This window comes from Callorhinus ursinus, unplaced genomic scaffold (assembly GCF_003265705.2).
Source record: "Callorhinus ursinus isolate GAN/ISIS: 27379988/994484 unplaced genomic scaffold, GSC_fseal_2.0 scaffold70, whole genome shotgun sequence".
Classification (NCBI taxonomy): Eukaryota; Metazoa; Chordata; class Mammalia; order Carnivora; family Otariidae; genus Callorhinus; species Callorhinus ursinus.
Genome location: NW_027397132.1, coordinates 4257240 through 4269421, shown reverse-complemented (window position 1 = coordinate 4269421; position 12182 = coordinate 4257240). Strand labels below are relative to the sequence as shown.

Here is a 12182-nt window from a genome sequence, read left to right as displayed (position 1 = left end):
GTGGGCGTTTAATAATTTGTAAAGTGATTGATTTCCAATGCGAAAGCGAGGGCTCTCTTTTCCTCGATTTAGCTTCCTCCCTTGGGCGGGGAAGACCTTTGTGTGCGAAGGTGTGGTGAGGGTTTTCACCGTACAGCCTGCTGATGGGATCACACGCCCTCCATTTGCACCGGCTTGTTCTTCTGCATCATCAAGAACAGCCCGTGCCAGGGGGCAGCTGGGTGGCTCAACCGGTTGGGCGTCTGCCTTCGGCTCGGGTCATGGTCCCAGGGTCCTGGGATCGAGCCCTGTGTCGGGCTCCCTGCTCAACGGGAAGCCTGCTTCTCCCTCTCCCACTCCCCCTGCTTGTGTTCCCTCTCTCGCTGTCTCTCTGTCAAATAGATAAATAAAATCTTAAAAAAAAAAAAAACAAAAAAAACAGCCCGTGCCAGCCACCGGCATGCTGGGAAATTGGTTCAGTTTGGAATCCTCATTCTTTGAGGCCTGATAACCCCATACCAGCCAGCAATTTCTGGCTGAGGATGCCGAGGGCCTCACTCCCTCATTGTGGAAGGTCACCAGCTGACCTTCGGGGGACACGTTCCTGGACAAAGCTGTGGGTGTCTGACACGCAGTGGGCACTCATGCACTATCAGAGGAGGGGACAGAATGGCGCAGTGACAAAACCCACAACAGACGGCGGGGGCAGAGGCGGGCAGTGTGTAAGAAAAGATAGCTGTAGTGCAGAAGGGCTGGAAAAAGCACCCTCTGCAAATTCAGCGTGTCACGCAGAGGGCGTCAGTCACCTAATCTAGGATGACGCTAGACCGGGCTCGCGCTTCCCAGGAGAAAAGGCATGATCAAGACTCCGGCGATGGAAACCGCGGGACGCGTCTGCGGTTGTTAGTTTCAACTGGGCGGCGGAATGAGAGCCGTGTCTCACCGCTCAGCACAGCGGCTCGCTCGGAAAGGACTAGGGCAAACCGCGGCCTCCCGAGCCTTCTGGGACCAACGACCCAGTCTGTGGGGGTTCCAGATGCCTGTTTTGCTCCATTCCCCTCCTTCGGTGTGTCTCGTAATGTCACCCATTTATTGCAGACATTTTGGGAAGAATAAAGCACAGCGCCTACGTCCTCCCGTTCCTTCCCCGCAATTATAACAACGAGCGTTTCCATGCGAGATTGGGCGGGCACAGAAGTGAAATCCAAACCGGTCAGATTTAGTGTCCTGGGGTGGGGTGTTCTGCCGAGAGATGGCGAGGGGGGTAAGTCAGCTACGATGCATTAACTGAGCATCCACTATGTTGGGCGCAAAATAGGTTTGTGCATCCAGTGAAACGTAAGGCTTCCGGGAGGGGGGGAGAGAGAGAGAGAGAGAAGCAGGAAAGGATCCCAAAAGGGTCTCTTTACTCATAATTAACTGCAAAATAAACAGTTCCCCCATGGAACGGGGCCCCTCCTTTCCACCGCCCCTGCAGACCCACATTTCAATTAGCTCTGTGTTATTCTGGTCCCCTATTAGCTCAGATAATCAAGGGCTGGCTATAATTAATTGTGATAATGTACTCAGGAGCAGAGCCAACAGCAGCTCGAGAAGGCGGGCCAGAGACGCTCCTCTCCCCAACATGCCCTCCGCCGGGGGGCTGTTCGGGGTCGGTCCGCACAGACTACAGGGTTGGCGAGGGCGGTGGGCAGAGACTCTTGCAGGCAGGCAGGCCTCTTCCGGTGTCTACGGCATCGTGGCATCGAGCAAGATTCTCTTTCTTCTGCCTCCCTGGGCCCCACTTCCCTTCCCGGTCCCGGCAGCCCTGCACCCTCAAAGCCAATGACTCTGGAAATGAGGACATTTGTACGTACAGTGGAATACGACTTGGCCACGGAACGGGGTGCTGATCCGCGCTACACCACGGACAAACCCTGAAAACCTTACACAGAGCGAAAGAAACCCTCGAAAGGGCCATGTGTCGTGTGATCCCGTTTATGTGCAATGTCCAGAAATCCACAGACACAGAAAGCAGGTGGGTGGCTGCCAGGGGCTAGGGGCTGAGCGCTGGCAGAGATGGAGGGGCGAACGCTAACAGAGGGGTTTCATTTTTGGGGTGTTGGAAATGCTTTGGAGCTCAGTAGAGGTGGTAATTGTACAACACGGGGAGTGTGCGGAATGCCACTGAATAGTTCACTTTCACAGGGGGGTGCACCTGCATGGCTCAGTTGGTTAAGCGTCTGCCTTCGGTTCAGGTCATGATCTCAGGGTCCTGGGATCGAGTTCCGCGTGGGGCTCCCTGCTCAGCGGGGAGACTGCTTCTCCCTCTCCCTCTGTGCTCTCTAAGTAAATAAATAAGGTCTTTTAAAAAAATAAATAAAAGGGGGGATGGATGTTATATGAATTTCACCTCAATCCATCAACTCAGATCCAATAAAGAGAAACAGCTACAATTTCTTGAGCCCACACGCGAGGTGCCGGGTACCTGCCGGGAAGGCACTGTCGACTCCAATGAAGAAAGGAGACCCGGGGTTCCCGGGAGGGGACCGACCTGCGGACAGGCTAGGGGCTGGGTGGACCCTGCCAGGCCAGCACGCGCCCTCCTCACGGCAGCGCCCCCAGTGGCAGGTCAGCCCTGGGTCCTGGCAGCCGTGGGACTCAGGAGCAACATCTGCCAGGGGCCGGGCGCACAGGAATGGACAAGGCCTGATGGAGGCAGAGGCAAAAAAGCAGGCGGGTGCGGGTTTGAAGAGAGGACAAGGGCAGAGAAAAGGGAACAGGAACTCAGGGTTTTATTTAGCACCCACAGGTGCACGACCCAGGGAGGGGTGGGGGTGGGCCCTGGCCAGGCGGCGGGAAAGGGAAAGCAGGGTCTGGCCAGGAAGGGCTGCTTCCGCGGTAGTGTCCGTGGGTCAGTCACGTCCCTCCTCCCAGGAGCTCCGAGACCACTGGTGACCAGCGCATGACCTTCAGTGATTTCCCGGAGGCCAGCTCACCTGAGTTAAGGCCACCGGGCAGCTTGAGATGTAAAGAAAACACGGAGGGAGACTCACATTTTCCACTTCTCTGTGCGGGATAAGGGGGTAGATGGGATGAGTATGTCGCAAAGCATCTCAACACACTCCCCTTTTCCTTGTAAGGACAGAGTTCTGTCGTGCATCTCTCCTTTTTAATGATCTATTATGTAAGACTGTCTTTAAATGAATCTGTCAGGGTTGGAGGCTGGTGGGTGTTTCTTTTCACTTTCTCCCCTCCCGGGTGCTGGCAAACACCGGCCCATGCTTTTCTGATGTTCTCTACGCTTCCTACACGGTGGGATGGAAACGCTTTCCCCGGTCTCCGAGAGCAACGGGGGGGCAGGAATTTGGGGATCTCTACGCTCAGAGACCATCTCTAGCTTCTCGCCATGAAAGCGAAAGCTCATAAATCAGATGCAAACCGGAAAGCCTCTTTTTTTTTTTTTTTCTTTTTGGCTTGTGTCAAATGACTCGATCACCTATAATTAAATAAGGCACCCACCAAAACTGCACCCAGACATGGTAGATCAGCACGGACTTGAGGGCTGCTAGGAGTGAGTGTGGTTCGCAGGGGATGGGGGAACGGGCTGCTTTTGTGACCCTTTCCGTGCCTGTGCCAGGGAGCCGGGAATGAGTCCGTCTGCAAAGCCAGGCTTGAAGGCCAGCCGCCTGGCGCTCCCTGGGTGTGTCGCTGGCCTGGGAGGCCTTTGTCCGCAGGCCAGGAGACTTCTCCATCGAGGGCTGCCATCCGCTGCGACACTTGGAGACATCCCTGCACTTACACCATCTCTCGTTTTCAAGGATGCCTCTGAGACCTTGCTGCCTTCTTCAAACCCATGACGTCCGTCAGTCTGACCCCCTCAGTGAACAGGATGGTTGGTCTCTGCGAAGCACACGACCCCAGGGGCTGCAGAAGTCTCAACCCTGCCAGACGTTAAGGGATTCCTGAAGCGTTTCAGTAGGAAATGATGAACCTTCTCTGAGGCCTCCAGCAGATGCCCGCAGGGAGGGGGGGGGACTTCCCCTTGGGGCCCTGGTCCTTCTGCCTCCTAGAAAAGTCATTCACGCCCCAGCTGTGCCTTTTCGCCCTGGCTTCTGGATCAAGGGTCTCCCGCCTGTATCAGGCTCCAACTTCTCTCTCTGTGTGTTGCCTGTGGGCAGGGGCTGGGCCTTGGGTTTGCTGATGGACCCTCAGCAACAGGCTTCTTTCTTTGCATATGCTATCTTACTAAAGCTCAGAAGAGGCTGTAGGGTGCTCCCGGGGAGGGCAGGGATCCCAGGAGGGCAAGGCTGCTGGGCTTTTGGGGCAGACGCTGCGGACCCTTCCAGCGGGGGCCTGGGGCACCTCTCCATGCGCTCACGCCCACTTCTCCACCCTTGGCCCATCCCCCATTGGAAGAAAGTTAAAAAACAAAAACTAAAACAAAAACAAAACCTAGCACATAAAAACGAGAGGGAGAGCGTTCTGGTCCAAATCGACCAGGCATTTATCGAGGGCCTTCTCTGGGCTCCAGTCCATGCATGTTCTGTGCAATCAAAGTTAACAGCATAAAATAGCTGCCCCAGCACCAGGTGTCGGGAGCTCACCGTGTTGTTTAAGAAATTAAGAAATGAAAAGGAACATGCGTGAAGCCGTGAGACACACGGTGGTGTGGATGAGAGCAAGAGGGATGAGGTGGGGGGCGCGGGGGTCACCCAGCAGCCCCCAGCCTGCTGCAGAAGCCCTCCCTGACACGGACATGGCTTCCCGAGTTCCACACCCACGTGGCTCCGAGCAAAAGGACCGGCCAGTCAGAAAACATACTCACGTGTTTGCAAACTAGCTCGGTCCTGGGTCGGCCTAGGGGGTCTCTGTGTGGTCCCCTCAAACTCCTTCTCCTCCAGTGTGTGGCCTGCCAGGCCCCCAGAAAATGCTGATGCTGCAGGGAGCCAGGGGCCTCCCCCCGGAAGCCCACACAACACCCCTCTCGGAGGCCGCCTCTATTTTTAGCAGGGACAGCGGTGGGGGCTGGGGGGGGGCTGCCATACTTCCCTTTTTATTTTTGTTCTGAGCAGAGTCTGTGGGTGACTTTCCACAGAGGAGGGGGAGGCTGGGAGACGCGGAGGGGACGCCGCTCTCTCTGGCAGGTGGCGCCATGTCTGCCACTGGGGCGCAGAGAGGTTGGGGGTGCAGCAGTGGAGGGAGGACCGGGCAGGAGCCTGGCATCACTCACATTCTCCCCTCCCGCTGGTGCCTGTCGCTGTCCCAGACCTCGCCCAGGACACCGCGGTCTCCTGCCTGTGACCTGCACCGAGGAGGAAGCCTGCCTGGCTGGTGGGACGTGTGGGGCCTAGAACATTCCAGGGAAGAGGCTTCTGCAAGCCTCACATGGAGCTGCCCTCCACAGCCGGACGAGCGCCCCGCCTGGGCACCCCGGCCCCACACGGCGGAGCCCCACACCACTTCAGCCTCTCTCTTCTGTCCCAGCCTGTGTGGATCGCCAGAGAACTTTCTGGTTCCTCTCTCCTTTCCTAAAACACTGCAGCAAGGTCAGTAAGCTGCACACGTATCCGAAGTACACAGTTCAATGAGTTTTCAAAAGAAGACACCCTCATGACCAATTAAGAAGTGGAGCATGGCCAACACCCTACAAAATTCCTTCGTGGCCCTTTCCATCCTGCGTCCCCACCCCCAGAGGCCACCAGTACTGGGATTTCTGTCACAGAAAGACGGAAAAGCGCACGATGTACTGTTGAGGGCCTGGCTTGTTTTGCTCAGCACCTCGAGGTGCATGCGTTTGCGGCGCGGGTCACCGGCTTATGTGTCCCACAGTTTATCCTTCGCCTGTCGGTGGACATTTGGGTGGTGTCCCAACTTCACTTCTCGGGGACATTCTTGGACAAATCTTCACGTGGACATGTGTTGTCATTTCTTTGGAGTAAATACTTAGGATTAGAACTGTCGGGTCATGTGGTCGGTGTACAATCAACTCCGGAAGAAACCACCCCCCCTGTTTTCCAAGGTGGCCATGGCATCCCGCCCTCCGGCCAGAGCGGGTGAGAGTCCCAGCAGCTCCGCGTGGCCGTCGGCCTCCGGGAGTGGGGTTCGGAGCGGCAGGCCTTCTATGCCCGTCGTCGGCCCGGCCCACCCTCTGGCACCAGGCTTTCCCTCTGCCCGGGCCTCTCATCCGTTGATGCCCTCCCACACATACTGGGTTGGACAGTGTCCCCCTCTTCAGAACGTGACCGCATTTGGAAAGAGGGTCTTTGCAGACGCATGTAAGTCGAGGCCTCCCTGGATGAGGGAGGGGCTCTGAATCCGGTGACACAGACACAGACGAGGGACGGCCACGTGACTGTGGAGGCCGCCGTGGGGCGTGTGGCCACCGGCCGAGAACTCGGGAGCCGCCTGAACCTGCAGGAGGCAGGCAGGGGTCCTTCCCTGGAGTCTCTGGAGGAAGCGTGGCCCTGCCTTGAGCTCACCTTGATTTCAGACTTCTGGCCTCTAGACTGTGACAACATGCTTGTTGTGTTTTAAGCCGAGCGGTTTACGGTGATTTGTCGTGGCCACTTCGGGAAGGGAACAGCCCCGCAGCCTGTCAGGGCTGGAGGGAGGGGGAGGGAGGGCTGCCTGGCAGAGCTCAGCCTTCAGGAGAGGGGCACGGCTGCCCCTCGGAACTCACTGCCTGACCTCTGTCCTCCCTTAGCGCTGCCATCCGCCACGGCCACGCAGAAGCCAAGGGTCAGGGAGCCCACGCACGGGGCTTACTCAGGTCAGCCTCTGGGCACGGCGGGTGGGCTGGGTCTGCAGGGCATCCTCTGAGCCCTCGGCGTCTTCACTGTCACATGAGGACAATGACCATGCCAGCGTCACTGGGGGCGCGAGGATGAAGATGTGAAGTGTGCCAAACACGAGCCAAGCGCTGGCGTGTGGTCAGTGCTCGGGGCCGGGACGCTGCATGATCTCCCGTCAGGGGTGGGCCCGCTGCCGTGCTCTGCTCAGAGGGCCAGCCTCCTTCCCGAGGACAGAGAGGGTTTTCAGCACCTCTCTGGGGTCATGCTCCCCTGCTCGAGGTGCTGACGACATTGCTGTTGGTGTGAGCAGAAAGGAGCAGGAAGGAGGTAAGCACGTCCCCCTCTCTGGGCAGGGAGGACCTTCAGGAGAACCTCCTAGGGACAGGAGATCCTTCTTTGTCATCCGATTCTGAAAGCTGTGCCCTACCCAAACACCACGGGAGGAAGTCCTGCTTAGCTGGATACCCTCCCACTGGCCAAGGTCCTATGTGCCAACTGCGATTACTACCCGGAAGCCGAGGCGCCGAGGAGTCGTACGATTTGCCTGATGTCACACGGCGTCTTCGTCCACTCCTCCCGCTGCCGCGGCAACATCCCTCAGACCGCGGGGCTTAAACAACAGGCACTCCGTTTCTCACAGTTCGGCAGCGTGGGAAGGCCAAGGTCAAGGTGCTGGCAGGTTCCGTGCCTGGCGAGAGACCTCTTCCTGGTTCACGGATGGCCGCCCTCCGACACTGTCCTCACCTGGCCCTTCCTCGGTGTGAGCTCATAGAGAGAGCACTCTACCATCTCTTCCTCTTCCTGTAAGTCCCCAGTCCCGTCACGAGGGCCCCACCTCCAAACACCACCCCACTGGGGCTTAGGGCTTCCACACGTGAATTCTGGGGAGGGTTTACGGGCTGGCTCTGCATGGGATAGAAGGCGTGCTCCGGTGTCTCCCACCGGGCCGGGGCCTCCCTCCACCTGCTCTGCCGCGGGCATCACCAGGACACTGTCACCTGGGTGACGACTTTCTGACTAGCCAGCAAATCAATGGGAAGGAAGCACCGGAGCATAGCCTCCATCCTAGATGGTCAGAGCACAAGGTAAGGGGATTTCAGAGCTGGGAGGGGTCTTTGGCGCCATGTCAGCCACCCGCACCGTGAATTCCCGGTTAGCGAATGTGAGTGCTGACAGGTGGAATGGAGTCCTCGCTGAATGAACACTACCCACGAGCGGCCCAGTGCCTGCCAGGTGCAGACTCAGCTGGGCCCTTCGTGGGCATTCCCGCAGGTGGCTTTCCCCATGCCCGCCCTGTGGGATAGGTCGCTTTACCCTCCACCTTGCAGAAGAGGGTCCGGACCCAAGGGCCCAGACCCCACAGGGCGGTGGGGGTGGCACAGGGACCGATTGTGGTCTTCTCTACCTCTGCACACTGGTCTTTCCATCATTCCACATTTTTCTTCTTCCACGGAGAAAGTGGATCCTTCTAAGTGGAGATAAACCCACCAGAACCAGGATGAATGAAGCCGCCCAGTCCCAAAGGGGCTTCAGGGGAAAGGGGGTCCCACCGCGTTGCATGGTGGGGCCAGATGCCCTTCATGTCCTTCCATCCCTGGGATTCTAAGACACTCCCCACCAGAGAGACCAGAACGTAGCTGGTAGAATTCTTTCCTCGACCCAATGAGGAGATGCCCACTGGGCTCATCAGGGGCGCAGCACGAGGGGTGCCTGCATGGTAGGGCAGGCGGAGCTGAATTCTCATGGGCAGTCACTGAGAAGAGGGGTCAGTTGAGGTGCTCTGAGCCCCTCCAGAGGAGGCGGCAGGAGCTAAGTGACACGTGAGAGGAAGTGGCCTCCGACAGCTTCCTCCACACACACGCAGGGAGGTTCGAGTCTGAGCCGTAGGTGGAGAATGATTTCTCTAGTATGCAAGAAGAAAAAGAAAAAAAAAAAAGCAAAACATCCGGCTCTGTAATAAAAACAGCCTCGTGGGGGCTGGGGGACCCCGGACACAAAAACACGCCCAACGGGACGGGCGCTTTGGTGTGCCAGCCGCACCCCAGAGGCCCGGATCCGTCTTGCCAAGGCCCCGAAATGCGTTCGGGCCCGCCCAAGGATGCAGGATTCAACCTCTACCCCTGTGTTATTTGTTTTATTTATCTCCGCCTTGAAACCATAGTTCTAAACAGTGTAGGCCCTTGACTGCTGACTCAGCTGCCACAGCCAAAACTCATAAAATCCTATTTCAAAAAGGTCCGATGATTTTATTTTCTGACCATAAATATGAAATTTAATTAGCAGCTTGCTGCTAATGAAGTCGCCACGGAAGCCAGCCTGGAGAGGCAGAGCAGGAAGATACCGCCCCACATTGAACAGAACCTGCGGCCCTGTTAACCCTTGCCTCTCTCCCTGCCCTTCACCACGACCCTTGAAGCCTGGAGAGCGGAGAGCAGCCTCCAAACTGGAAGGACAAGGGGCGGCGGACGCTCATTTAGAGAATGGGACGCAGGTCAGATGTCCCCTCCGGTTGGTGGGAAGTTTCTGGGCGCTCTGTGGCCTGGCTGTATCTCCACAGCAGGGCGGGGGGACTGGAAAGCGGCTGAAGGAAAAAACAGCACTTAGAAAGAGCCCCATTACTCTGCTTCCCTGGACATCAGTGGGAGAGCAACTTGGGGGTATTCACACTTGACCAAACACGCGAAACGCCCACCCTGCTCCTCCAACTACCCCTGGTCTTGGTTTATCTTTTATAAAATGGGAATCTATAAATAATCTATAAATAGTTTATCTATAAAATAGGCATAATGCCCCCAGCTGGTGGAATTTTAGTGGTGATGGAACATATTTATAAAGCCCGTGCCCGGAATATAGCAGGTGCTCGATAAATGGGAGCCTTCATTATTATTATCCTTGTATGGGTTCATTCATTAAATCCAAAGCCCAGAACTCACTAAGATCTGAAGTCCTATTGAGAAGAAATGGACTATTTCAAGCATCATTCGAGAAGCTGAAGGTGAAACATGAAAAAGCCAACCCATACAGTCGGTGCTAAAATAATGCTAACATCAACCAAAATATGTCCTGCGCCATAGTGTCTAAGACCCAGGGGTGCGTGGATGGTGTGAGAATGTGTCCATCACACGTGCAGAGTCATGACTGCACACATGCACGGACTCCCAAAATACCAATACCTGTTAGACCAATACCTGATAGAGCCACCTTCCCTCCTGATGGAATCTACAGCACAAAACTTCAGACTTAGTTTGTAGTCGAGGCACACAATAAAAGTTTATGGCAGAAGGTAATAGAGTTTTGAGGGTTGTTTTCATTCTTGCCTTTTTTTTTAATTGAAGCTTATTGCCATTCTGCTGGCATCTGAGTTCTTGAACCAGTAGGAATAGCACATGTTTCAGCTCCTTGTGGCTCTGCAGGGAATGCCCCTAGGGTCACAGCTGAGATTTCTGAGATGCTAGAGGCTTGAACCCCCTTGGGCATAACTGTCAGCCCCAACAGGTGCAGCTGGCTTGAAGGATTAAATGTCACGGGTAAACTATGCTGTGTAAATCCAACCCTGTTGTCTCCATTTACTGGCTTTAGCACCATGGTCTCCTCTACGCCACAAGCCTCAGTTGATTCCCCACGTGGGGAACTGCCTTGGCTCATAGGTTGAAATCCCTCCCCGATTAGTGCTGTCTGTGGGCCCAGGGCATCGGCACCATCTGGAGCTTGTTGGACCTGCAGCTCTTTAGGCCTCATCTCAGACCCTCTGAGTCAGAGCTTGCATATAACAAGCTCTCTGGGTGACTCACACAGACACTGTAAGTGCTGTTCTAGCTCAGGCCTCACTGTTTGCAGAGACGCAGGTTGCTGACTTGCCGGTTCACTCCCCTTCCAAGTCTTCTAGAACGTTTGTTTGACACCTGTGCTGGTCTCTCCTGGCTCACACCTTGCCTGGCCTTTGATGGAGCTTCTGGCTTCCTGTTTTGGCTCAACACATTAAAGATCTTTGGGGTGACTGAGCCCCATGTGGGACCAGGTCTTCACACTTCATCCCTCAGTGGCCCTCACTTTGCCACGGCCTTGCCGTGGGCCCTAGATGCTTGTGTATGCAATGCAACAGCTCAGTGGTTCACTGACTTCATTCCTGATCAACAACATCGCCTGGAAACAACTTCGAAAAACTTGGGGACCTGGGTTCTGCTGCCCGTTACCTACCTCTGCTTCTTCTAGCAATCATCTTCCAATGGGTCATGGGAGAACACTGTTTACTTGTAGCTAGTCCTTCTTTAAAGTGAAGTAAGGATTCTTTGGCAAAGTAGGATTAAGCCCCACAGTTATTTCTTATAAAATTCCAATATTTTATACAACACGATTTTTGGAGGTACTTTAAGTCTTACTTGTGGACAGGGTGCCCCATGATTTCTACTTACAGTAAATCCTAAATCACTGTGCATCTTTTATAATACCTTCTTATCTGGCTTGGTGAATTCAGATCAGTCATGAGGTATGCAGAAAGTAACACATTATGAATAACAGCAAGAATATTAAACAATTGTAAAGTGTGACAAGATATTTGGAACAACTGTTTGTAGACACTGGAATAGGGTTAGGATGACCATAACAGAAGAAATTCAGGAGGTAAACCTCATGACTGCCTTGGCTTTTTGTCTGGATGCACTTTACATAGTATGGGCAAAAAGGTGGAGCCCAGAGGATGGCAGCTTCACCAAACTGTGGAGACAGAGATCAGAGTTCAGGGCCTTTGAGGTCTGCAATTTGGGAGGAGGGACACCAAGAGGAACTGCACAGACCATGAGTGGCTAAATACTAAACTACACTTACACAAGCAAGACTCCATGAACTTGGCAGAGAACAACTACCACATGGCTGTGAACTGAGGAATTTCAGATGACACACAGGACTGAGAGATGCTGGAGTTCCAACTAGCCAGACTGGAGAGACTTCACTGAGTTCAGAGACCCAGAAAGTCTATGCCTTAGGAAAAGGACTACACTAACTCCAGAATAAAGACTGCTCTAGTTATACCTAACAGAGCTTAACAGTAAGTTTCAAAAAGGACCAGGCCTATTCATACATAAAGTAACTATTTGCCAGATCCAAACTTATCATGAATTACAATCAAATCCAGAAACTTGATATCCACAATGACCAGAATTCAAGAAAAAAAATTTATTAGACATGTGTAAGCTGACAAATGTGACTCAAACAGAGGGGGGGAAAACAGTCAACAGAAGCAGATCCAGAAATTACAGAAGTGTGGGAATGTGCACACCAAGACTTTAAAACAACTATTGTAAATATGTCAAAGATTTAAAAAAAACGTGGACATAATAAAACAAGTATGAAACAAGAAATAGCTAAATGGAAATTCTAGATGTAAAAATGAGAATATATAAGTTACAAATTCAAATAGATGGGTTTAACAAC

The 12182-nt window shown here is 54.2% G+C and overlaps 1 protein-coding gene across 2 annotated transcripts in view; it reads right to left on the bottom strand.

Moving 5' to 3' along the window:
• The window catches only part of CARD11 (caspase recruitment domain family member 11), a 108282-nt gene that overhangs the window by 49675 nt on the left and 46425 nt on the right, over positions 1 to 12182 (bottom strand). The window contains exon 1 of one of the 2 annotated variants that reach the window (XM_073886347.1): positions 4787 to 4860. The exons of the other annotated variant lie outside the window; for it this stretch is intronic. The gene's annotated coding sequence lies outside the window, so the exon portion shown is untranslated. Of the gene's footprint in view, positions 1 to 4786; positions 4861 to 12182 lie in introns of those variants that run through there. 2 annotated transcript variants of the gene reach the window in all.